We start from the raw sequence: 22,988 nt of genomic DNA, 5'->3' as shown, positions 1-22,988 counted from the left end.
TCATCCCCACCGCCCTGAGCTGAGGGACTGCAGGCAGTCCAACACGGAAGGGACGGTTAAAAATGAACCATTTTTGCTCCCTCAGCAACACGTAGCATCATTCTCGCGCAGACAGAAGCCATTCAGCCCCTGGATTCCACGGCGACTGTCTGTCACTTGTCTCTCTCTCTCTCTCTCTGAGGTTATTCACAATCGGTGGTATCCGTCCAAAAAGTGGGGGACGATGTCTGAGTTTCAACTTTAACAGCTCATTAGCATCGTAGAGAACCGGTTTTGCGATTCAGTTCAGAGGAAACCGACCAAGAACAGAATACCACTGAGACCTCTAAAACCCATGCCGTTTGAATGGAGTGGATCGATATGAACATATCGGCAAGTAGATGCAAAGGCAGCTTGCTGAAGAAAGCAGATCAAGGTGATAGTGAACGATAGCAGAGGATGGTTTCGATCCATCGACCTCTGGGTTATGGGCCCAGCACGCTCCCGCTGCGCCACTCTGCTGCCGCTTGGTAAGCTGGTTGCACAGAACACTTCAGGCTTTTGTCTGGCACGCTGCAGGCACCTTCGAGCCTGATGTCAAAGACCTCCACTGCTGTCGTGTGATATGCTGTTTCGCAGACGTATGGAGGCTGTGTAAATATAAACTTTTTTCTAAATTCCCACATTCTGTCGGTCGAACTGTGATTTCACACTGAATCACAACATGTGTCACAGCGCAGACGGAGGCTCTGCGGCCCACCTTCGCTCTGCTGGTTCTACACTTAAGTAAACGTGTGACTCTAGTCGTTTCATTCTCTCGCCTTCTCAGCGGAAATCTGCACATCTGAACGTGACCACCGAATTCCCTTTTGGGTCCATTGAATCTTCCTCTTTGTCAATGTCAGACAGGGACTTACTGACCCTCACCACTCCCTGTACGAAAACGTTCTTCCTAATGTCACTTTTACTTCTTTTCCTCGTGACTTAAAATTCTGCCGAATCGTTATGGATCCTTTCAGGCGTGGGAGCATTTTCACAACATTATTTCCTGTTTCTAGGTCCCTCATGACTTGGAAAAGTTCGGTTCTCCGAGGAGAGCTGTCCCAATTTTCCAATCTACCTTGATTGCTGACATTCCTCAAACACCGCACCACTCACGTCAACCGGTTGAGCACTATGGTAAAAACAATGACTGCAGATGCTGGAAACCAGATTCTGGATTAGTGGTGCTGGAAGAGCACAGCAGTTCAGGCAGCATCCAAGTAGCTTGTTGAACACGATCTCCAACCATTTCATTTCTCTGTTTTCTGCCTCATTCGTACTCCAGGCAGCCCACGCTGGTTTCACGAAGGTGCTTTTTGAGAAAGTTAATCAGGCAGTTTTGCACAAGTCAAGTTAAAAAAAAAAACACGGGCTCGTCCGGGATTTGAACCAGGGACCTCTCGCAAATCAGCGCAGTAACAGACCCTAAGCGAGAATCATACGCCTAGACCAACGAGCCAGAAAGCACGCGCGCAGGAAATGCCCCAGACCTCTTGAGCGACCTGAGACATGCTCAGTATGAAATACATTTGAGATTGCTCTCAGAATTGCAAGCGGCAAAGACTTTCCCGAACAGCTGCTTCTCATCCAGTCTCCCTGCTGCTATTTCATTCCACCGCATTCGCTGCTCACAGTGTCGTTTGCCCAACGTAGCATGAAGCATAAACTGGGTGACTGCTTCGCAGAACATCCCGCTTCTGCCCGCAGAAACTCAAGGCCCTGACCTTGCGGTTGCCTGCCACTTTAACACATCACCCTGTTCCCTGGCCAACATCCCTGTCTCAGGCTTGCAGCAGTGTTCGAGCTCCAGATGAAAGAACAACATCTCATTTTCCACTTGGAGACCTTACAGCCCTCCGGTCTTCAATATCGAGTTCTATAACTATAGGGCCTGAACTCCCCCATGTCCTTGACCCCTACCACACAAAAGACTCCTGTTTATCACCTCGTCTGCTATGACACACGACGTATTGTTAGCCACTAACAGTCTCCATTAACAGTTATTCGCATTCTCACGCGGATCGTTATTCACTCCTACGTCCTGCCTATTGTTCTCTCTCTGAGCTGGCGGCAAACACAGCAATGAACATTGGAGACTCTGAGCCAGCTGAAACTTGCTCAGTGTGAAGTACATTCCACATTGCTGCAAGAATTGCAAGCAGCAAAGCCTTTCCAGAACATCTGCTTGTCATTCTGTCCCCGGGGGGGCTGATGTTTGTCTCATCCCCAGGAACTGGACTATCTCCACTGGCGGATAATTAAACCATTTGATTTCTACTTGCACGTTGTTCTGGGGGGAGGGGGGTGGGGGAATGTAGGGTTGGGGGAGGGTAAGAGTCCATTCGCTCTTCTGCTTTCTCTCCCTCTTTCTCTCTCTCTCTCTCTCTGAAACTCTTGGGGTGAGAGGTGTCAGTTACATTAATGCGGGGAACATGAACAACTTTGATTGTGAACTTTCTCCAAAGGTCTGTTATCGGAGAGACAGAAAGATGCTGTGCTGGCAGGACAGAGAGAAATGAACACCGAGGACTCTTCGCCCAGGTAAATTCACATTGTTGTGCAGCCTGCTTGGTGTTCAGAAATCGTCTTCACGCAGCAATCTTACAGAAAGTCTATTGCAAAGCGGGCATCGCTTTCTTTGCTGCGACCGCGCAGCAGTTAACATCTGAGCCCCAAGTGTCCCAGATGAAGAGAATCCGAGTGAAACCTTCACTCACTGAGAGTCATCCCCACCGCCCTGAGCTGAGGGACTGCAGGCAGTCCAACACGGAAGGGACGGTTAAAAATGAACCATTTTTGCTCCCTCAGCAACACGTAGCATCATTCTCGCGCAGACAGAAGCCATTCAGCCCCTGGATTCCACGGCGACTGTCTGTCACTTGTCTCTCTCTCTCTCTCTCTGAGGTTATTCACAATCGGTGGTATCCGTCCAAAAAGTGGGGGACGATGTCTGAGTTTCAACTTTAACAGCTCATTAGCATCGTAGAGAACCGGTTTTGCGATTCAGTTCAGAGGAAACCGACCAAGAACAGAATACCACTGAGACCTCTAAAACCCATGCCGTTTGAATGGAGTGGATCGATATGAACATATCGGCAAGTAGATGCAAAGGCAGCTTGCTGAAGAAAGCAGATCAAGGTGATAGTGAACGATGGCAGAGGATGGTTTCGATCCATCGACTTCTGGGTTATGGGCCCAGCACGCTCCCGCTGCGCCACTCTGCTGCCGCTTGGGTAGCTGGTTGCACAGAACACTTCAGGCTTTTGTCTGGCACGCGGCAGGCACCTTCGAGCCTGATGTCAAAGACCTCCACTGCTGTCGTGTGATATGCTGTTTCGCAGACGTATGGAGGCTGTGTAAATATAAACTTTTTTCTAAATTCCCACATTCTGTCGGTCGAACTGTGATTTCACACTGAATCACAACATGTGTCACAGCGCAGACGGAGGCTCTGCGGCCCACCTTCGCTCTGCTGGTTCTACACTTAAGTAAACGTGTGACTCTAGTCGTTTCATTCTCTCGCCTTCTCAGCGGAAATCTGCACATCTGAACGTGACCACCGAATTCCCTTTTGGGTCCATTGAATCTTCCTCTTTGTCAATGTCAGACAGGGACTTACTGACCCTCACCACTCCCTGTACGAAAACGTTCTTCCTAATGTCACTTTTACTTCTTTTCCTCGTGACTTAAAATTCTGCCGAATCGTTATGGATCCTTTCAGGCGTGGGAGCATTTTCACAACATTATTTCCTGTTTCTAGGTCCCTCATGACTTGGAAAAGTTCGGTTCTCCGAGGAGAGCTGTCCCAATTTTCCAATCTACCTTGATTGCTGACATTCCTCAAACACCGCACCACTCACGTCAACCGGTTGAGCACTATGGTAAAAACAATGACTGCAGATGCTGGAAACCAGATTCTGGATTAGTGGTGCTGGAAGAGCACAGCAGTTCAGGCAGCATCCAAGTAGCTTGTTGAACACGATCTCCAACCATTTCATTTCTCTGTTTTCTGCCTCATTCGTACTCCAGGCAGCCCACGCTGGTTTCACGAAGGTGCTTTTTGAGAAAGTTAATCAGGCAGTTTTGCACAAGTCAAGTTAAAAAAAAACACGGGCTCGTCCGGGATTTGAACCAGGGACCTCTCGCAAATCAGCGCAGTAACAGACCCTAAGCGAGAATCATACGCCTAGACCAACGAGCCAGAAAGCACGCGCGCAGGAAATGCCCCAGACCTCTTGAGCGACCTGAGACATGCTCAGTATGAAATACATTTGAGATTGCTCTCAGAATTGCAAGCGGCAAAGACTTTCCCGAACAGCTGCTTCTCATCCAGTCTCCCTGCTGCTATTTCATTCCACCGCATTCGCTGCTCACAGTGTCGTTTGCCCAACGTAGCATGAAGCATAAACTGGGTGACTGCTTCGCAGAATATCCCGCTTCTGCCCGCAGAAACTCAAGGCCCTGACCTTGCGGTTGTCTGCCACTTTAACACATCACCCTGTTCCCTGGCCAACATCCCTGTCTCAGGCTTGCAGCAGTGTTCGAGCTCCAGATGAAAGAACAACATCTCATTTTCCACTTGGAGACCTTACAGCCCTCCGGTCTTCAATATCGAGTTCTATAACTATAGGGCCTGAACTCCCCCATGTCCTTGACCCCTACCACACAAAAGACTCCTGTTTATCACCTCGTCTGCTATGACACACGACGTATTGTTAGCCACTAACAGTCTCCATTAACAGTTATTCGCATTCTCACGCGGATCGTTATTCACTCCTACAATCGGTGGTATCCGTCCAAAAAGTGGGGGACGATGTCTGAGTTTCAACTTTAACAGCTCATTAGCATCGTAGAGAACCGGTTTTGCGATTCAGTTCAGAGGAAACCGACCAAGAACAGAATACCACTGAGACCTCTAAAACCCATGCCGTTTGAATGGAGTGGATCGATATGAACATATCGGCAAGTAGATGCAAAGGCAGCTTGCTGAAGAAAGCAGATCAAGGTGACAGTGAACGATAGCAGAGGATGGTTTCGATCCATCGACCTCTGGGTTATGGGCCCAGCACGCTCCCGCTGCGCCACTCTGCTGCCGCTTGGTGAGCTGGTTGCACAGAACACTTCAGGCTTTTGTCTGGCACGCTGAAGGCACCTTCGAGCCTGGTGTCAAAGACCTCCACTGCTGTCGTGTGATATGCTGTTTCGCAGACGTATGGAGGCTGTGTAAATATAAACTTTTTTCTAAATTCCCACATTCTGTCGGTCGAACTGTGATTTCACACTGAATCACAACATGTGTCACAGCGCAGACGGAGGCTCTGCGGCCCACCTTCGCTCTGCTGGTTCTACACTTAAGTAAACGTGTGACTCTAGTCGTTTCATTCTCTCGCCTTCTCAGCGGAAATCTGCACATCTGAACGTGACCACCGAATTCCCTTTTGGGTCCATTGAATCTTCCTCTTTGTCAATGTCAGACAGGGACTTACTGACCCTCACCACTCCCTGTACGAAAACGTTCTTCCTAATGTCACTTTTACTTCTTTTCCTCGTGACTTAAAATTCTGCCGAATCGTTATGGATCCTTTCAGGCGTGGGAGCATTTTCACAACATTATTTCCTGTTTCTAGGTCCCTCATGACTTGGAAAAGTTCGGTTCTCCGAGGAGAGCTGTCCCAATTTTCCAATCTACCTTGATTGCTGACATTCCTCAAACACCGCACCACTCACGTCAACCGGTTGAGCACTATGGTAAAAACAATGACTGCAGATGCTGGAAACCAGATTCTGGATTAGTGGTGCTGGAAGAGCACAGCAGTTCAGGCAGCATCCAAGTAGCTTGTTGAACACGATCTCCAACCATTTCATTTCTCTGTTTTCTGCCTCATTCGTACTCCAGGCAGCCCACGCTGGTTTCACGAAGGTGCTTTTTGAGAAAGTTAATCAGGCAGTTTTGCACAAGTCAAGTTAAAAAAAAAAACACGGGCTCGTCCGGGATTTGAACCAGGGACCTCTCGCAAATCAGCGCAGTAACAGACCCTAAGCGAGAATCATACGCCTAGACCAACGAGCCAGAAAGCACGCGCGCAGGAAATGCCCCAGACCTCTTGAGCGACCTGAGACATGCTCAGTATGAAATACATTTGAGATTGCTCTCAGAATTGCAAGCGGCAAAGACTTTCCCGAACAGCTGCTTCTCATCCAGTCTCCCTGCTGCTATTTCATTCCACCGCATTCGCTGCTCACAGTGTCGTTTGCCCAACGTAGCATGAAGCATAAACTGGGTGACTGCTTCGCAGAACATCCCGCTTCTGCCCGCAGAAACTCAAGGCCCTGACCTTGCGGTTGCCTGCCACTTTAACACATCACCCTGTTCCCTGGCCAACATCCCTGTCTCAGGCTTGCAGCAGTGTTCGAGCTCCAGATGAAAGAACAACATCTCATTTTCCACTTGGAGACCTTACAGCCCTCCGGTCTTCAATATCGAGTTCTATAACTATAGGGCCTGAACTCCCCCATGTCCTTGACCCCTACCACACAAAAGACTCCTGTTTATCACCTCGTCTGCTATGACACACGACGTATTGTTAGCCACTAACAGTCTCCATTAACAGTTATTCGCATTCTCACGCGGATCGTTATTCACTCCTACGTCCTGCCTATTGTTCTCTCTCTGAGCTGGCGGCAAACACAGCAATGAACATTGGAGACTCTGAGCCAGCTGAAACTTGCTCAGTGTGAAGTACATTCCACATTGCTGCAAGAATTGCAAGCAGCAAAGCCTTTCCAGAACATCTGCTTGTCATTCTGTCCCCGGGGGGGCTGATGTTTGTCTCATCCCCAGGAACTGGACTATCTCCACTGGCGGATAATTAAACCATTTGATTTCTACTTGCACGTTGTTCTGGGGGGAGGGGGGTGGGGGAATGTAGGGTTGGGGGAGGGTAAGAGTCCATTCGCTCTTCTGCTTTCTCTCCCTCTTTCTCTCTCTCTCTCTCTCTGAAACTCTTGGGGTGAGAGGTGTCAGTTACATTAATGCGGGGAACATGAACAACTTTGATTGTGAACTTTCTCCAAAGGTCTGTTATCGGAGAGACAGAAAGATGCTGTGCTGGCAGGACAGAGAGAAATGAACACCGAGGACTCTTCGCCCAGGTAAATTCACATTGTTGTGCAGCCTGCTTGGTGTTCAGAAATCGTCTTCACGCAGCAATCTTACAGAAAGTCTATTGCAAAGCGGGCATCGCTTTCTTTGCTGCGACCGCGCAGCAGTTAACATCTGAGCCCCAAGTGTCCCAGATGAAGAGAATCCGAGTGAAACCTTCACTCACTGAGAGTCATCCCCACCGCCCTGAGCTGAGGGACTGCAGGCAGTCCAACACGGAAGGGACGGTTAAAAATGAACCATTTTTGCTCCCTCAGCAACACGTAGCATCATTCTCGCGCAGACAGAAGCCATTCAGCCCCTGGATTCCACGGCGACTGTCTGTCACTTGTCTCTCTCTCTCTCTCTCTGAGGTTATTCACAATCGGTGGTATCCGTCCAAAAAGTGGGGGACGATGTCTGAGTTTCAACTTTAACAGCTCATTAGCATCGTAGAGAACCGGTTTTGCGATTCAGTTCAGAGGAAACCGACCAAGAACAGAATACCACTGAGACCTCTAAAACCCATGCCGTTTGAATGGAGTGGATCGATATGAACATATCGGCAAGTAGATGCAAAGGCAGCTTGCTGAAGAAAGCAGATCAAGGTGATAGTGAACGATAGCAGAGGATGGTTTCGATCCATCGACCTCTGGGTTATGGGCCCAGCACGCTCCCGCTGCGCCACTCTGCTGCCGCTTGGTAAGCTGGTTGCACAGAACACTTCAGGCTTTTGTCTGGCACGCTGCAGGCACCTTCGAGCCTGATGTCAAAGACCTCCACTGCTGTCGTGTGATATGCTGTTTCGCAGACGTATGGAGGCTGTGTAAATATAAACTTTTTTCTAAATTCCCACATTCTGTCGGTCGAACTGTGATTTCACACTGAATCACAACATGTGTCACAGCGCAGACGGAGGCTCTGCGGCCCACCTTCGCTCTGCTGGTTCTACACTTAAGTAAACGTGTGACTCTAGTCGTTTCATTCTCTCGCCTTCTCAGCGGAAATCTGCACATCTGAACGTGACCACCGAATTCCCTTTTGGGTCCATTGAATCTTCCTCTTTGTCAATGTCAGACAGGGACTTACTGACCCTCACCACTCCCTGTACGAAAACGTTCTTCCTAATGTCACTTTTACTTCTTTTCCTCGTGACTTAAAATTCTGCCGAATCGTTATGGATCCTTTCAGGCGTGGGAGCATTTTCACAACATTATTTCCTGTTTCTAGGTCCCTCATGACTTGGAAAAGTTCGGTTCTCCGAGGAGAGCTGTCCCAATTTTCCAATCTACCTTGATTGCTGACATTCCTCAAACACCGCACCACTCACGTCAACCTGTTGAGCACTATGGTAAAAACAATGACTGCAGATGCTGGAAACCAGATTCTGTATTAGTGGTGCTGGAAGAGCACAGCAGTTCAGGCAGCATCCAAGTAGCTTGTTGAACACGATCTCCAACCATTTTATTTCTCTGTTTTCTGCCTCATTCGTACTCCAGGCAGCCCACGCTGGTTTCACGAAGGTGCTTTTTGAGAAAGTTAATCAGGCAGTTTTGCACAAGTCAAGTTTAAAAAAAAACACGGGCTCGTCCGGGATTTGAACCCGGGACCTCTCGCAAATCAGCGCAGGAACAGACCCTAAGCGAGAATCATACGCCTAGACCAACGAGCCAGAAAGCACGCGCGTAAGTAATGCCCCAGACATCTTGAGCGACCTGAGACATGCTCAGTATGAAGTACATTTGAGATTGCTCTCAGAATTGCAAGCGGCAAAGACTTTCCCGAACAGTTGCTTCTCATCCAGTCTCCCTGCTGCTATTTCATTCCACCGCATTCGCTGCTCACAGTGTCGTTTGCCCAACGTAGCATGAAGCATAAACTGGGTGACTGCTTCGCAGAACATCCCGCTTCTGCCCGCAGAAACTCAAGGCCCTGACCTTGCGGTTGCCTGCCACTTTAACACATCACCCTGTTCCCTGGCCAACATCCCTGTCTCAGGCTTGCAGCAGTGTTCGAGCTCCAGATGAAAGAATAACATCTCATTTTCCACTTGGAGACCTGACAGCCCTCCGGTCTTCAATATCGAGTTCTATAACTATAGGGCCTGAACTCCCCCATGTCCTTGACCCCTACCACACAAAAGACTCCTGTTTATCACCTCGTCTGCTATGACACACGACGTATTGTTAGCCACTAACAGTCTCCATTAACAGTTATTCGCATTCTCACGCGGATCGTTATTCACTCCTACGTCCTGCCTATTGTTCTCTCTCTGAGCTGGCGGCAAACACAGCAATGAACATTGGAGACTCTGAGCCAGCTGAAACTTGCTCAGTGTGAAGTACATTCCACATTGCTGCAAGAATTGCAAGCAGCAAAGCCTTTCCAGAACATCTGCTTGTCATTCTGTCCCCGGGGGGGCTGATGTTTGTCTCATCCCCAGGAACTGGACTATCTCCACTGGCGGATAATTAAACCATTTGATTTCTACTTGCACGTTGTTCTGGGGGGAGGGGGGTGGGGGAATGTAGGGTTGGGGGAGGGTAAGAGTCCATTCGCTCTTCTGCTTTCTCTCCCTCTTTCTCTCTCTCTCTCTCTCTGAAACTCTTGGGGTGAGAGGTGTCAGTTACATTAATGCGGGGAACATGAACAACTTTGATTGTGAACTTTCTCCAAAGGTCTGTTATCGGAGAGACAGAAAGATGCTGTGCTGGCAGGACAGAGAGAAATGAACACCGAGGACTCTTCGCCCAGGTAAATTCACATTGTTGTGCAGCCTGCTTGGTGTTCAGAAATCGTCTTCACGCAGCAATCTTACAGAAAGTCTATTGCAAAGCGGGCATCGCTTTCTTTGCTGCGACCGCGCAGCAGTTAACATCTGAGCCCCAAGTGTCCCAGATGAAGAGAATCCGAGTGAAACCTTCACTCACTGAGAGTCATCCCCACCGCCCTGAGCTGAGGGACTGCAGGCAGTCCAACACGGAAGGGACGGTTAAAAATGAACCATTTTTGCTCCCTCAGCAACACGTAGCATCATTCTCGCGCAGACAGAAGCCATTCAGCCCCTGGATTCCACGGCGACTGTCTGTCACTTGTCTCTCTCTCTCTCTCTCTGAGGTTATTCACAATCGGTGGTATCCGTCCAAAAAGTGGGGGACGATGTCTGAGTTTCAACTTTAACAGCTCATTAGCATCGTAGAGAACCGGTTTTGCGATTCAGTTCAGAGGAAACCGACCAAGAACAGAATACCACTGAGACCTCTAAAACCCATGCCGTTTGAATGGAGTGGATCGATATGAACATATCGGCAAGTAGATGCAAAGGCAGCTTGCTGAAGAAAGCAGATCAAGGTGACAGTGAACGATAGCAGAGGATGGTTTCGATCCATCGACCTCTGGGTTATGGGCCCAGCACGCTCCCGCTGCGCCACTCTGCTGCCGCTTGGGGAGCTGGTTGCACAGAACACTTCAGGCTTTTGTCTGGCACGCTGAAGGCACCTTCGAGCCTGGTGTCAAAGACCTCCACTGCTGTCGTGTGATATGCTGTTTCGCAGACGTATGGAGGCTGTGTAAATATAAACTTTTTTCTAAATTCCCACATTCTGTCGGTCGAACTGTGATTTCACACTGAATCACAACATGTGTCACAGCGCAGACGGAGGCTCTGCGGCCCACCTTCGCTCTGCTGGTTCTACACTTAAGTAAACGTGTGACTCTAGTCGTTTCATTCTCTCGCCTTCTCAGCGGAAATCTGCACATCTGAACGTGACCACCGAATTCCCTTTTGGGTCCATTGAATCTTCCTCTTTGTCAATGTCAGACAGGGACTTACTGACCCTCACCACTCCCTGTACGAAAACGTTCTTCCTAATGTCACTTTTACTTCTTTTCCTCGTGACTTAAAATTCTGCCGAATCGTTATGGATCCTTTCAGGCGTGGGAGCATTTTCACAACATTATTTCCTGTTTCTAGGTCCCTCATGACTTGGAAAAGTTCGGTTCTCCGAGGAGAGCTGTCCCAATTTTCCAATCTACCTTGATTGCTGACATTCCTCAAACACCGCACCACTCACGTCAACCTGTTGAGCACTATGGTAAAAACAATGACTGCAGATGCTGGAAACCAGATTCTGGATTAGTGGTGCTGGAAGAGCACAGCAGTTCAGGCAGCATCCAAGTAGCTTGTTGAACACGATCTCCAACCATTTCATTTCTCTGTTTTCTGCCTCATTCGTACTCCAGGCAGCCCACGCTGGTTTCACGAAGGTGCTTTTTGAGAAAGTTAATCAGGCAGTTTTGCACAAGTCAAGTTAAAAAAAAAAACACGGGCTCGTCCGGGATTTGAACCCGGGACCTCTCGCAAATCAGCGCAGGAACAGACCCTAAGCGAGAATCATACGCCTAGACCAACGAGCCAGAAAGCACGCGCGTAAGTAATGCCCCAGACCTCTTGAGCGACCTGAGACATGCTCAGTATGAAGTACATTTGAGATTGCTCTCAGAATTGCAAGCGGCAAAGACTTTCCCGAACAGTTGCTTCTCATCCAGTCTCCCTGCTGCTATTTCATTCCACCGCATTCGCTGCTCACAGTGTCGTTTGCCCAACGTAGCATGAAGCATAAACTGGGTGACTGCTTCGCAGAACATCCCGCTTCTGCCCGCAGAAACTCAAGGCCCTGACCTTGCGGTTGCCTGCCACTTTAACACATCACCCTGTTCCCTGGCCGACATCCCTGTCTCAGGCTTGCAGCAGTGTTCGAGCTCCAGATGAAAGAACAACATCTCATTTTCCACTTGGAGACCTTACAGCCCTCCGGTCTTCAATATCGAGTTCTATAACTATAGGGCCTGAACTCCCCCATGTCCTTGACCCCTACCACACAAAAGACTCCTGTTTATCACCTCGTCTGCTATGACACACGACGTATTGTTAGCCACTAACAGTCTCCATTAACAGTTATTCGCATTCTCACGCGGATCGTTATTCACTCCTACGTCCTGCCTATTGTTCTCTCTCTGAGCTGGCGGCAAACACAGCAATGAACATTGGAGACTCTGAGCCAGCTGAAACTTGCTCAGTGTGAAGTACATTCCACATTGCTGCAAGAATTGCAAGCAGCAAAGCCTTTCCAGAACATCTGCTTGTCATTCTGTCCCCGGGGGGGCTGATGTTTGTCTCATCCCCAGGAACTGGACTATCTCCACTGGCGGATAATTAAACCATTTGATTTCTACTTGCACGTTGTTCTGGGGGGAGGGGGGTGGGGGAATGTAGGGTTGGGGGAGGGTAAGAGTCCATTCGCTCTTCTGCTTTCTCTCCCTCTTTCTCTCTCTCTCTCTCTCTGAAACTCTTGGGGTGAGAGGTGTCAGTTACATTAATGCGGGGAACATGAACAACTTTGATTGTGAACTTTCTCCAAAGGTCTGTTATCGGAGAGACAGAAAGATGCTGTGCTGGCAGGACAGAGAGAAATGAACACCGAGGACTCTTCGCCCAGGTAAATTCACATTGTTGTGCAGCCTGCTTGGTGTTCAGAAATCGTCTTCACGCAGCAATCTTACAGAAAGTCTATTGCAAAGCGGGCATCGCTTTCTTTGCTGCGACCGCGCAGCAGTTAACATCTGAGCCCCAAGTGTCCCAGATGAAGAGAATCCGAGTGAAACCTTCACTCACTGAGAGTCATCCCCACCGCCCTGAGCTGAGGGACTGCAGGCAGTCCAACACGGAAGGGACGGTTAAAAATGAACCATTTTTGCTCCCTCAGCAACACGTAGCATCATTCTCGCGCAGACAGAAGCCATTCAGCCCCTGGATTCCACGGCGACTGTCTGTCACTTGTCTCTCTCTCTCTCTCTCTGAGGTTATTCACAATCGGTGGTATCCGTCCAAAAAGTGGGGGACGATGTCTGAGTTTCAACTTTAACAGCTCATTAGCATCGTAGAGAACCGGTTTTGCGATTCAGTTCAGAGGAAACCGACCAAGAACAGAATACCACTGAGACCTCTAAAACCCATGCCGTTTGAATGGAGTGGATCGATATGAACATATCGGCAAGTAGATGCAAAGGCAGCTTGCTGAAGAAAGCAGATCAAGGTGATAGTGAACGATGGCAGAGGATGGTTTCGATCCATCGACCTCTGGGTTATGGGCCCAGCACGCTCCCGCTGCGCCACTCTGCTGCCGCTTGGTAAGCTGGTTGCACAGAACACTTCAGGCTTTTGTCTGGCACGCTGCAGGCACCTTCGAGCCTGATGTCAAAGACCTCCACTGCTGTCGTGTGATATGCTGTTTCGCAGACGTATGGAGGCTGTGTAAATATAAACTTTTTTCTAAATTCCCACATTCTGTCGGTCGAACTGTGATTTCACACTGAATCACAACATGTGTCACAGCGCAGACGGAGGCTCTGCGGCCCACCTTCGCTCTGCTGGTTCTACACTTAAGTAAACGTGTGACTCTAGTCGTTTCATTCTCTCGCCTTCTCAGCGGAAATCTGCACATCTGAACGTGACCACCGAATTCCCTTTTGGGTCCATTGAATCTTCCTCTTTGTCAATGTCAGACAGGGACTTACTGACCCTCACCACTCCCTGTACGAAAACGTTCTTCCTAATGTCACTTTTACTTCTTTTCCTCGTGACTTAAAATTCTGCCGAATCGTTATGGATCCTTTCAGGCGTGGGAGCATTTTCACAACATTATTTCCTGTTTCTAGGTCCCTCATGACTTGGAAAAGTTCGGTTCTCCGAGGAGAGCTGTCCCAATTTTCCAATCTACCTTGATTGCTGACATTCCTCAAACACCGCACCACTCACGTCAACCTGTTGAGCACTATGGTAAAAACAATGACTGCAGATGCTGGAAACCAGATTCTGTATTAGTGGTGCTGGAAGAGCACAGCAGTTCAGGCAGCATCCAAGTAGCTTGTTGAACACGATCTCCAACCATTTTATTTCTCTGTTTTCTGCCTCATTCGTACTCCAGGCAGCCCACGCTGGTTTCACGAAGGTGCTTTTTGAGAAAGTTAATCAGGCAGTTTTGCACAAGTCAAGTTTAAAATAAAAAAAACACGGGCTCGTCCGGGATTTGAACCCGGGACCTCTCGCAAATCAGCGCAGGAACAGACCCTAAGCGAGAATCATACGCCTAGACCAACGAGCCAGAAAGCACGCGCGTACGTAATGCCCCAGACCTCTTGAGCGACCTGAGACATGCTCAGTATGAAGTACATTTGAGATTGCTCTCAGAATTGCAAGCGGCAAAGACTTTCCCGAACAGTTGCTTCTCATCCAGTCTCCCTGCTGCTATTTCATTCCACCGCATTCGCTGCTCACAGTGTCGTTTGCCCAACGTAGCATGAAGCATAAACTGGGTGACTGCTTCGCAGAACATCCCGCTTCTGCCCGCAGAAACTCAAGGCCCTGACCTTGCGGTTGCCTGCCACTTTAACACATCACCCTGTTCCCTGGCCAACATCCCTGTCTCAGGCTTGCAGCAGTGTTCGAGCTCCAGATGAAAGAACAACATCTCATTTTCCACTTGGAGACCTGACAGCCCTCCGGTCTTCAATATCGAGTTCTATAACTATAGGGCCTGAACTCCCCCATGTCCTTGACCCCTACCACACAAAAGACTCCTGTTTATCACCTCGTCTGCTATGACACACGACGTATTGTTAGCCACTAACAGTCTCCATTAACAGTTATTCGCATTCTCACGCGGATCGTTATTCACTCCTACGTCCTGCCTATTGTTCTCTCTCTGAGCTGGCGGCAAACACAGCAATGAACATTGGAGACTCTGAGCCAGCTGAAACTTGCTCAGTGTGAAGTACATTCCACATTGCTGCAAGAATTGCAAGCAGCAAAGCCTTTCCAGAACATCTGCTTGTCATTCTGTCCCCGGGGGGGCTGATGTTTGTCTCATCCCCAGGAACTGGACTATCTCCACTGGCGGATAATTAAACCATTTGATTTCTACTTGCACGTTGTTCTGGGGGGAGGGGGGTGGGGGAATGTAGGGTTGGGGGAGGGTAAGAGTCCATTCGCTCTTCTGCTTTCTCTCCCTCTTTCTCTCTCTCTCTCTCTCTGAAACTCTTGGGGTGAGAGGTGTCAGTTACATTAATGCGGGGAACATGAACAACTTTGATTGTGAACTTTCTCCAAAGGTCTGTTATCGGAGAGACAGAAAGATGCTGTGCTGGCAGGACAGAGAGAAATGAACACCGAGGACTCTTCGCCCAGGTAAATTCACATTGTTGTGCAGCCTGCTTGGTGTTCAGAAATCGTCTTCACGCAGCAATCTTACAGAAAGTCTATTGCAAAGCGGGCATCGCTTTCTTTGCTGCGACCGCGCAGCAGTTAACATCTGAGCCCCAAGTGTCCCAGATGAAGAGAATCCGTGTGAAACCTTCACTCACTGAGAGTCATCCCCACCGCCCTGAGCTGAGGGACTGCAGGCAGTCCAACACGGAAGGGACGGTTAAAAATGAACCATTTTTGCTCCCTCAGCAACACGTAGCATCATTCTCGCGCAGACAGAAGCCATTCAGCCCATGGATTCCACGGCGACTGTCTGTCACTTGTCTCTCTCTCTCTCTCTGAGGTTATTCACAATCGGTGGTATCCGTCCAAAAAGTGGGGGACGATGTCTGAGTTTCAACTTTAACAGCTCATTAGCATCGTAGAGAACCGGTTTTGCGATTCAGTTCAGAGGAAAACGACCAAGAACAGAATACCACTGAGACCTCTAAAACCCATGCCGTTTGAATGGAGTGGATCGATATGAACATATCGGCAAGTAGATGCAAAGGCAGCTTGCTGAAGAAAGCAGATCAAGGTGACAGTGGACGATAGCAGAGGATGGTTTCGATCCATCGACTTCTGGGTTATGGGCCCAGCACGCTCCCGCTGCGCCACTCTGCTGCCGCTTGGGTAGCTGGTTGCACAGAACACTTCAGGCTTTTGTCTGGCACGCGGCAGGCACCTTCGAGCCTGATGTCAAAGACCTCCACTGCTGTCGTGTGATATGCTGTTTCGCAGACGTATGGAGGCTGTGTAAATATAAACTTTTTTCTAAATTCCCACATTCTGTCGGTCGAACTGTGATTTCACACTGAATCACAACATGTGTCACAGCGCAGACGGAGGCTCTGCGGCCCACCTTCGCTCTGCTGGTTCTACACTTAAGTAAACGTGTGACTCTAGTCGTTTCATTCTCTCGCCTTCTCAGCGGAAATCTGCACATCTGAACGTGACCACCGAATTCCCTTTTGGGTCCATTGAATCTTCCTCTTTGTCAATGTCAGACAGGGACTTACTGACCCTCACCACTCCCTGTACGAAAACGTTCTTCCTAATGTCACTTTTACTTCTTTTCCTCGTGACTTAAAATTCTGCCGAATCGTTATGGATCCTTTCAGGCGTGGGAGCATTTTCACAACATTATTTCCTGTTTCTAGGTCCCTCATGACTTGGAAAAGTTCGGTTCTCCGAGGAGAGCTGTCCCAATTTTCCAATCTACCTTGATTGCTGACATTCCTCAAACACCGCACCACTCACGTCAACCGGTTGAGCACTATGGTAAAAACAATGACTGCAGATGCTGGAAACCAGATTCTGGATTAGTGGTGCTGGAAGAGCACAGCAGTTCAGGCAGCATCCAAGTAGCTTGTTGAACACGATCTCCAACCATTTCATTTCTCTGTTTTCTGCCTCATTCGTACTCCAGGCAGCCCACGCTGGTTTCACGAAGGTGCTTTTTGAGAAAGTTAATCAGGCAGTTTTGCACAAGTCAAGTTAAAAAAAAACACGGGCTCGTCCGGGATTTGAACCAGGGACCTCTCGCAAATCAGCGCAGTAACAGACCCTAAGCGAGAATCATACGCCTAGACCAACGAGCCAGAAAGCACGCGCGCAGGAAATGCCCCAGACCTCTTGAGCGACCTGAGACATGCTCAGTATGAAATACATTTGAGATTGCTCTCAGAATTGCAAGCGGCAAAGACTTTCCCGAACAGCTGCTTCTCATCCAGTCTCCCTGCTGCTATTTCATTCCACCGCATTCGCTGCTCACAGTGTCGTTTGCCCAACGTAGCATGAAGCATAAACTGGGTGACTGCTTCGCAGAATATCCCGCTTCTGCCCGCAGAAACTCAAGGCCCTGACCTTGCGGTTGTCTGCCACTTTAACACATCACCCTGTTCCCTGGCCAACATCCCTGTCTCAGGCTTGCAGCAGTGTTCGAGCTCCAGATGAAAGAACAACATCTCATTTTCCACTTGGAGACCTTACAGCCCTCCGGTCTTCAATATCGAGTTCTATAACTATAGGGCCTGAACTCCCCCATGTCCTTGACCCCTACCACACAAAAGACTCCTGTTTATCACCTCGTCTGCTATGACACACGACGTATTGTTAGCCACTAACAGTCTCCATTAACAGTTATTCGCATTCTCACGCGGATCGTTATTCACTCCTACAATCGGTGGTATCCGTCCAAAAAGTGGGGGACGATGTCTGAGTTTCAACTTTAACAGCTCATTAGCATCGTAGAGAACCGGTTTTGCGATTCAGTTCAGAGGAAACCGACCAAGAACAGAATACCACTGAGACCTCTAAAACCCATGCCGTTTGAATGGAGTGGATCGATATGAACATATCGGCAAGTAGATGCAAAGGCAGCTTGCTGAAGAAAGCAGATCAAGGTGACAGTGAACGATAGCAGAGGATGGTTTCGATCCATCGACCTCTGGGTTATGGGCCCAGCACGCTCCCGCTGCGCCACTCTGCTGCCGCTTGGTGAGCTGGTTGCACAGAACACTTCAGGCTTTTGTCTGGCACGCTGAAGGCACCTTCGAGCCTGATGTCAAAGACCTCCACTGCTGTCGTGTGATATGCTGTTTCGCAGACGTATGGAGGCTGTGTAAATATAAACTTTTTTCTAAATTCCCACATTCTGTCGGTCGAACTGTGATTTCACACTGAATCACAACATGTGTCACAGCGCAGACGGAGGCTCTGCGGCCCACCTTCGCTCTGCTGGTTCTACACTTAAGTAAACGTGTGACTCTAGTCGTTTCATTCTCTCGCCTTCTCAGCGGAAATCTGCACATCTGAACGTGACCACCGAATTCCCTTTTGGGTCCATTGAATCTTCCTCTTTGTCAATGTCAGACAGGGACTTACTGACCCTCACCACTCCCTGTACGAAAATGTTCTTCCTAATGTCACTTTTACTTCTTTTCCTCGTGACTTAAAATTCTGCCGAATCGTTATGGATCCTTTCAGGCGTGGGAGCATTTTCACAACATTATTTCCTGTTTCTAGGTCCCTCATGACTTGGAAAAGTTCGGTTCTCCGAGGAGAGCTGTCCCAATTTTCCAATCTACCTTGATTGCTGACATTCCTCAAACACCGCACCACTCACGTCAACCGGTTGAGCACTATGGTAAAAACAATGACTGCAGATGCTGGAAACCAGATTCTGGATTAGTGGTGCTGGAAGAGCACAGCAGTTCAGGCAGCATCCAAGTAGCTTGTTGAACACGATCTCCAACCATTTCATTTCTCTGTTTTCTGCCTCATTCGTACTCCAGGCAGCCCACGCTGGTTTCACGAAGGTGCTTTTTGAGAAAGTTAATCAGGCAGTTTTGCACAAGTCAAGTTAAAAAAAAAAACACGGGCTCGTCCGGGATTTGAACCAGGGACCTCTCGCAAATCAGCGCAGGAACAGACCCTAAGCGAGAATCACACGCCTAGACCAACGAGCCAGAAAGCACGCGCGCAGGTAATGCCCCAGACCTCTTGAGCGACCTGAGACATGCTCAGTATGAAGTACATTTGAGATTGCTCTCAGAATTGCAAGCGGCAAAGACTTTCCCGAACAGTTGCTTCTCATCCAGTCTCCCTGCTGCTATTTCATTCCACCGCATTCGCTGCTCACAGTGTCGTTTGCCCAACGTAGCATGAAGCATAAACTGGGTGACTGCTTCGCAGAACATCCCGCTTCTGCCCGCAGAAACTCAAGGCCCTGACCTTGCGGTTGCCTGCCACTTTAACACATCACCCTGTTCCCTGGCCAACATCCCTGTCTCAGGCTTGCAGCAGTGTTCGAGCTCCAGATGAAAGAACAACATCTCATTTTCCACTTGGAGACCTTACAGCCCTCCGGTCTTCAATATCGAGTTCTATAACTATAGGGCCTGAACTCCCCCATGTCCTTGACCCCTACCACACAAAAGACTCCTGTTTATCACCTCGTCTGCTATGACACACGACGTATTGTTAGCCACTAACAGTCTCCATTAACAGTTATTCGCATTCTCACGCGGATCGTTATTCACTCCTACGTCCTGCCTATTGTTCTCTCTCTGAGCTGGCGGCAAACACAGCAATGAACATTGGAGACTCTGAGCCAGCTGAAACTTGCTCAGTGTGAAGTACATTCCACATTGCTGCAAGAATTGCAAGCAGCAAAGCCTTTCCAGAACATCTGCTTGTCATTCTGTCCCCGGGGGGGCTGATGTTTGTCTCATCCCCAGGAACTGGACTATCTCCACTGGCGGATAATTAAACCATTTGATTTCTACTTGCACGTTGTTCTGGGGGGAGGGGGGTGGGGGAATGTAGGGTTGGGGGAGGGTAAGAGTCCATTCGCTCTTCTGCTTTCTCTCCCTCTTTCTCTCTCTCTCTCTCTCTGAAACTCTTGGGGTGAGAGGTGTCAGTTACATTAATGCGGGGAACATGAACAACTTTGATTGTGAACTTTCTCCAAAGGTCTGTTATCGGAGAGACAGAAAGATGCTGTGCTGGCAGGACAGAGAGAAATGAACACCGAGGACTCTTCGCCCAGGTAAATTCACATTGTTGTGCAGCCTGCTTGGTGTTCAGAAATCGTCTTCACGCAGCAATCTTACAGAAAGTCTATTGCAAAGCGGGCATCGCTTTCTTTGCTGCGACCGCGCAGCAGTTAACATCTGAGCCCCAAGTGTCCCAGATGAAGAGAATCCGAGTGAAACCTTCACTCACTGAGAGTCATCCCCACCGCCCTGAGCTGAGGGACTGCAGGCAGTCCAACACGGAAGGGACGGTTAAAAATGAACCATTTTTGCTCCCTCAGCAACACGTAGCATCATTCTCGCGCAGACAGAAGCCATTCAGCCCCTGGATTCCACGGCGACTGTCTGTCACTTGTCTCTCTCTCTCTCTCTCTGAGGTTATTCACAATCGGTGGTATCCGTCCAAAAAGTGGGGGACGATGTCTGAGTTTCAACTTTAACAGCTCATTAGCATCGTAGAGAACCGGTTTTGCGATTCAGTTCAGAGGAAACCGACCAAGAACAGAATACCACTGAGACCTCTAAAACCCATGCCGTTTTAATGGAGTGGATCGATATGAACATATCGGCAAGTAGATGCAAAGGCAGCTTGCTGAAGAAAGCAGATCAAGGTGACAGTGAACGATAGCAGAGGATGGTTTCGATCCATCGACCTCTGGGTTATGGGCCCAGCACGCTCCCGCTGCGCCACTCTGCTGCCGCGTGGTGAGCTGGTTGCACAGAACACTTCAGGCTTTTGTCTGGCACGCTGCAGGCACCTTCGAGCCTGATGTCAAAGACCTCCACTGCTGTCGTGTGATATGCTGTTTCGCAGACGTATGGAGGCTGTGTAAATATAAACTTTTTTCTAAATTCCCACATTCTGTCGGTCGAACTGTGATTTCACACTGAATCACAACATGTGTCACAGCGCAGACGGAGGCTCTGCGGCCCACCTTCGCTCTGCTGGTTCTACACTTAAGTAAACGTGTGACTCTAGTCGTTTCATTCTCTCGCCTTCTCAGCGGAAATCTGCACATCTGAACGTGACCACCGAATTCCCTTTTGGGTCCATTGAATCTTCCTCTTTGTCAATGTCAGACAGGGACTTACTGACCCTCACCACTCCCTGTACGAAAACGTTCTTCCTAATGTCACTTTTACTTCTTTTCCTCGTGACTTAAAATTCTGCCGAATCGTTATGGATCCTTTCAGGCGTGGGAGCATTTTCACAACATTATTTCCTGTTTCTAGGTCCCTCATGACTTGGAAAAGTTCGGTTCTCCGAGGAGAGCTGTCCCAATTTTCCAATCTACCTTGATTGCTGACATTCCTCAAACACCGCACCACTCACGTCAACCTGTTGAGCACTATGGTAAAAACAATGACTGCAGATGCTGGAAACCAGATTCTGTATTAGTGGTGCTGGAAGAGCACAGCAGTTCAGGCAGCATCCAAGTAGCTTGTTGAACACGATCTCCAACCATTTTATTTCTCTGTTTTCTGCCTCATTCGTACTCCAGGCAGCCCACGCTGGTTTCACGAAGGTGCTTTTTGAGAAAGTTAATCAGGCAGTTTTGCACAAGTCAAGTTTAAAAAAAAAAAAAACACGGGCTCGTCCGGGATTTGAACCCGGGACCTCTCGCAAATCAGCGCAGGAACAGACCCTAAGCGAGAATCATACGCCTAGACCAACGAGCCAGAAAGCACGCGCGTAAGTAATGCCCCAGACCTCTTGAGCGACCTGAGACATGCTCAGTATGAAGTACATTTGAGATTGCTCTCAGAATTGCAAGCGGCAAAGACTTTCCCGAACAGTTGCTTCTCATCCAGTCTCCCTGCTGCTATTTCATTCCACCGCATTCGCTGCTCACAGTGTCGTTTGCCCAACGTAGCATGAAGCATAAACTGGGTGACTGCTTCGCAGAACATCCCGCTTCTGCCCGCAGAAACTCAAGGCCCTGACCTTGCGGTTGCCTGCCACTTTAACACATCACCCTGTTCCCTGGCCAACATCCCTGTCTCAGGCTTGCAGCAGTGTTCGAGCTCCAGATGAAAGAACAACATCTCATTTTCCACTTGGAGACCTGACAGCCCTCCGGTCTTCAATATCGAGTTCTATAACTATAGGGCCTGAACTCCCCCATGTCCTTGACCCCTACCACACAAAAGACTCCTGTTTATCACCTCGTCTGCTATGACACACGACGTATTGTTAGCCACTAACAGTCTCCATTAACAGTTATTCGCATTCTCACGCGGATCGTTATTCACTCCTACGTCCTGCCTATTGTTCTCTCTCTGAGCTGGCGGCAAACACAGCAATGAACATTGGAGACTCTGAGCCAGCTGAAACTTGCTCAGTGTGAAGTACATTCCACATTGCTGCAAGAATTGCAAGCAGCAAAGCCTTTCCAGAACATCTGCTTGTCATTCTGTCCCCGGGGGGGCTGATGTTTGTCTCATCCCCAGGAACTGGACTATCTCCACTGGCGGATAATTAAACCATTTGATTTCTACTTGCACGTTGTTCTGGGGGGAGGGGGGTGGGGGAATGTAGGGTTGGGGGAGGGTAAGAGTCCATTCGCTCTTCTGCTTTCTCTCCCTCTTTCTCTCTCTCTCTCTCTCTGAAACTCTTGGGGTGAGAGGTGTCAGTTACATTAATGCGGGGAACATGAACAACTTTGATTGTGAACTTTCTCCAAAGGTCTGTTATCGGAGAGACAGAAAGATGCTGTGCTGGCAGGACAGAGAGAAATGAACACCGAGGACTCTTCGCCCAGGTAAATTCACATTGTTGTGCAGCCTGCTTGGTGTTCAGAAATCGTCTTCACGCAGCAATCTTACAGAAAGTCTATTGCAAAGCGGGCATCGCTTTCTTTGCTGCGACCGCGCAGCAGTTAACATCTGAGCCCCAAGTGTCCCAGATGAAGAGAATCCGAGTGAAACCTTCACTCACTGAGAGTCATCCCCACCGCCCTGAGCTGAGGGACTGCAGGCAGTCCAA

The 22,988-nt window shown here is 49.0% G+C and overlaps 6 non-coding genes across 6 annotated transcripts; all 6 read right to left on the bottom strand.

The window, feature by feature from the left end:
• Positions 1-429: 429 nt before the first annotated feature.
• trnam-cau (transfer RNA methionine (anticodon CAU)) lies at positions 430-501 on the bottom strand. Its single transcript has one exon. It is a non-coding gene; the product is annotated as a tRNA-Met (tRNA).
• Positions 502-5,040: 4,539 nt separating this feature from the next.
• trnam-cau (transfer RNA methionine (anticodon CAU)) lies at positions 5,041-5,112 on the bottom strand. The gene has a single exon. It is a non-coding gene; the product is annotated as a tRNA-Met (tRNA).
• Positions 5,113-7,784: 2,672 nt separating this feature from the next.
• Positions 7,785-7,856, bottom strand: trnam-cau (transfer RNA methionine (anticodon CAU)). The gene has a single exon. It is a non-coding gene; the product is annotated as a tRNA-Met (tRNA).
• A 2,671-nt stretch (positions 7,857-10,527) lies between these two features.
• Positions 10,528-10,599, bottom strand: trnam-cau (transfer RNA methionine (anticodon CAU)). Its single transcript has one exon. It is a non-coding gene; the product is annotated as a tRNA-Met (tRNA).
• A 7,284-nt stretch (positions 10,600-17,883) lies between these two features.
• Positions 17,884-17,955, bottom strand: trnam-cau (transfer RNA methionine (anticodon CAU)). The gene has a single exon. It is a non-coding gene; the product is annotated as a tRNA-Met (tRNA).
• A 2,672-nt stretch (positions 17,956-20,627) lies between these two features.
• Positions 20,628-20,699, bottom strand: trnam-cau (transfer RNA methionine (anticodon CAU)). Its single transcript has one exon. It is a non-coding gene; the product is annotated as a tRNA-Met (tRNA).
• Positions 20,700-22,988: the final 2,289 nt, after the last annotated feature.

This window comes from Chiloscyllium punctatum, chromosome 36 (assembly GCF_047496795.1).
Source record: "Chiloscyllium punctatum isolate Juve2018m chromosome 36, sChiPun1.3, whole genome shotgun sequence".
NCBI lineage: Eukaryota > Metazoa > Chordata > Chondrichthyes > Orectolobiformes > Hemiscylliidae > Chiloscyllium > Chiloscyllium punctatum.
The sequence above is the reverse complement of the archived record's forward strand: the minus strand, read 5'-3'. Positions and strand labels throughout refer to the sequence as shown.